This window comes from Mus caroli, chromosome 10 (assembly GCF_900094665.2).
Source record: "Mus caroli chromosome 10, CAROLI_EIJ_v1.1, whole genome shotgun sequence".
NCBI lineage: Eukaryota > Metazoa > Chordata > Mammalia > Rodentia > Muridae > Mus > Mus caroli.
In genome coordinates, this window is record NC_034579.1 from 81,443,006 (window position 1) to 81,446,723 (window position 3,718).

Here is a 3,718-nt window from a genome sequence, read left to right on the forward strand (position 1 = left end):
TTCTCTGTGTAGTACCAGATGTCTTGGAATAAGCTCCGTAGTCCAGACCGGGCTGGTCTCAAACGCAGAGATCCCCCTGCCTCTAACTCTGGAATGTTGGTACTAAAGGCATGATTCACACTTCCAAGCCAACTTTCTTAACAGAGTATCCATACACTGATTGCCTTAACACAGGTGTCTGAACTGATAACTGGTAACGAAGACTAGAAGACTAGATTGAGTCAATCACTATCCATGCCCTGAAACTGGGATATGAGTCATACAATATCTTAGATAGGGTCTCAGCAGAAAGCAGATGATATGCTAAACAAAGACCATGAGGGAGTCAACTAGAGGTGGTGCAGAACCCAGGGGCTGCCAGCAACAGACAGGTGGTGCTTTCCTGAGCTGCAAGAAGGGGAAGCTGGTCCTAAGGACATAGGTCCTAAGACCTGCATAGAGAACATAGCTGTTGAGTACCTTTGTCCATTTATAGGAGGATCCTGTGAAGCTGAGGCTACTCATCAAGTAAAAAGCCCACAGAAAGATGGGTGACATCATTCTGAAAGCTACAGTATAAGGGAGCCATTAGTATGAAGCTATTCCCAGAACAGGCACCCAGAGTGGGTTAGAAGAAAGGAGGACAAGAGTGCATTTGGAGGAGTAAAGGGACTTAGTACAAGGGGTGCTGAGCATGTGTGGGGTGCACAGGAGGAAAGGGACACAGACATAAAATCATGACTTGGGAGGCAAAAGGAGAGGGCTCTGCGGATGGCCAGCAGGATTCTCTGTGAGTGTGGAATTGTTCAAAATAAAGTTATTCTGCTTCTCTTCCAAGTGTAAATTATCTGAAACTGCAGACAGCTTTAGTTTGTAAGTACAAACCCTCTTGGGAACAACTCAAGAAGATAGCAAAGGGCTGACCCATCACCACTTGATGAGGGATTCAGGGAAAGGCGGGTGTCCTGACCTTTCAGGGAAGACTGAAGAAATATACTCCCAGGAGGGTTTGCAAAGGGAAGTGGCTGTTCCCTCCGTAAGGCCAAGGAGGGCAAGCTTAATGAGGAGTGAGCCAGTTACATGGTGTAATTTACTGAATGGTGCTGGCTGCCTCGCAATGCTTCAAGACAATTTTTTTTCTCAATACATAATTAGCAGGAAGAAAAAGATTTGGATGTTGCCATTTTCCAAAGGAAACTTGACTACAGTCAGAAACAGCGGACAATATCCTTGAGAAGTCTCATATTTCTATGCAAAGGGGTGTCTCAACTCAAAATTTACACAATGTGTTATTGCCTAGCCTGTGAAGGTCATCTAATTAGTTGCGAACCAAATGCCAAGATAAACATCCCAGTCCTTAAAGAATTCCAAGAAGCCATGTGACTAAGGCACCTTCAGGGGTAAGGAGAGGGCACACAATTGGTTAATCACTGCTGCTCATTAGGGCTCCATAGGAGATTTAAAACTCTATGCCAAGAGTCCACCCACAATTGATCCAGAATTTCTTTCTTTGATGCCCAGGTTTAGGGTATGTTATTGATTTGTTTTTGTCTTTGTTTTTTGTTTTTGTTTGAAAGAAAAGCAGCCATAGCCATATCCTGTCAGAGTTGAGACCCTGTGGTCTATAAGATACTCCTTCATTTCTAATACATGTCACATGCCTGAGGCCATCAGATCAATTGCTTTGCTGATTAATCAATTCCACCCTGATAGCCATCTTGGCATGAATATCATATGGCTTTTTCTCCATTATCTTTTTACTATATTTTGGGATAATATGGCAGTGGTGTTAAGGATTGGTGGAGGCTGATATCATGTTGTGTCAGTTGAATATCTGACTCTACTTATGGGTGGTGTGACATCAGCTAAGTCATACGGTTAAGCCCTAATTTTATCATGTGGGGACTGGAAGCAATGGTAGGAACTATACTAGCCTAGATCAGTGGTTCTCAACTTTTCAGATGCTACAACCCTTCAATACAGTTCCTCATTCTGTGGTGACCCCAACCATCAAATTGTATCATAACTGTAATTTGTCTACTGTTATAAATTTTAATGTAAATAAATAATCTGTGTTTTCCGATGGTCTTAGGCAATCCCTGTGAAAGGTCGAGCAACCCACAAAGGGGTCATGACCCATAGGTTTAGAACCTCTGGCCTAGAATATTTTGAATACGAGGCTGGGAAACAGTAATAAAGATCTCAGTGCAGTGACCATTAGAGGGTCTTCTCAGGCAGCCTGACCTGCTAAATGTGACACAGATCTAGAGCGTAGGAGGGAAGCTCACTGGGTTACAGAGAATAGGCAGACCCCTTAGACGATGGCCTTGGATCCAGAGCTTTCCCTGGAAGGAGAATTACTTTCTTCACGAGAGAACTCCATGAACCTCTGGTGCCCGTCTGAGTCTTGGCTCTCATGCTTAGCTGTGGGTGGCCATGCATGGAGAGAAGAGGCACTCCCACGATCCCTTTGCAGAGATAAAATGATGAAATACTTGCTTAGTTCTATTGAGATTTGTTTAATATACTGATCTTTATATTCAATCACTTTAGCCTTGCTATAATGCTATAAAGTATGAACCTATGCTTTCAGCTGGGAAAACCACAACCCGTAGAAGTCAAGAATTTAGCCAATGGGTTCTGACTACATCTTTAATATCTATCAGGACTCAGCAGGAGTAGGGGCACTTGCATAATTAGGGTAAATGGAAGAGATTAAATAGATAGTGTCCAAGGAAATGTAAATGGGAGAAACATCCTATCGTTGCAGTGAAAGACCTGTTGGAGGAGTAGTGATCTGAACTGGAGGGAGAACACAGGACCCAGGAGGGAAAGAGTTCACAGAACAGCTACCCCATTCCCCTCCTCTTTGTCCTCTTTCAGAGTTCTCCATTGCCTCAGTGGCAACAGATAAGGCCAGCTGATGCTCAAAGCTTCCTGCCTAAGCAATGACCGGGATTTCTCCCAGTCTATCCTCTCTAGTGTTAGTCTGTGTGTATTCCCAACTCTCTTAACAAAAATGCTCATATTTAGCAGCCATATAAAAAAGAGGTGGACATAAGGAACAAAAGGAAGTAAGGCTGGTTGGAGAAGTTTGAGAGGTGGGGTCTTCTCAGAGATGTTCCTGGGAAGAAGCAGTGGGAACATCTCCACTTTGTTACTCTGTTGTTTCAATGAAAAAAAAAATTACATTAGAGATCTGTGTAGCTTTGCTGAGGCTGGCTGTTTCTGTTAGCAGAATTTGCTAGCTAGCTGTCTAGCATCCCTGCATCTTCACAATTTTATTTAGCATTGAGCTGATTCCTCCTTCAGTGAGTGCCAACCCCTCCCAGAGGACAGGTTCAGAGTTAGAGTACTTGGAGAGTCACACAGGCCCAGACCAGTTCCCTCGGGTTCCAGAACTTTCTGTCCCTCTTTGTCTAGAGACCTCTGGCCAGCCATTTATTCTGCAAATACTTACTGCTCCCCTGCCATAAACCTTTATCCTCTGTACACATAGATTTCTATGCAGGGACCACAGCTATGAAGCACTGTACTTTCACCAGAGCCTTAAGTGTGGCTGAACCCTCTGGCCACGATGTCTGCTTTTATACCTGGTGCTTTAATAAAGAACACCTTGCGAGTTCTTTTAAAAATGACAGGAGAAGCCGGGCATGGTGGCGCACGCCTTTAATCCCAGCACTCGGGAGGCAGAGGCAGGTGGATTTCTGAGTTCGAGGCCAGCCTGGTCTACAAAGTG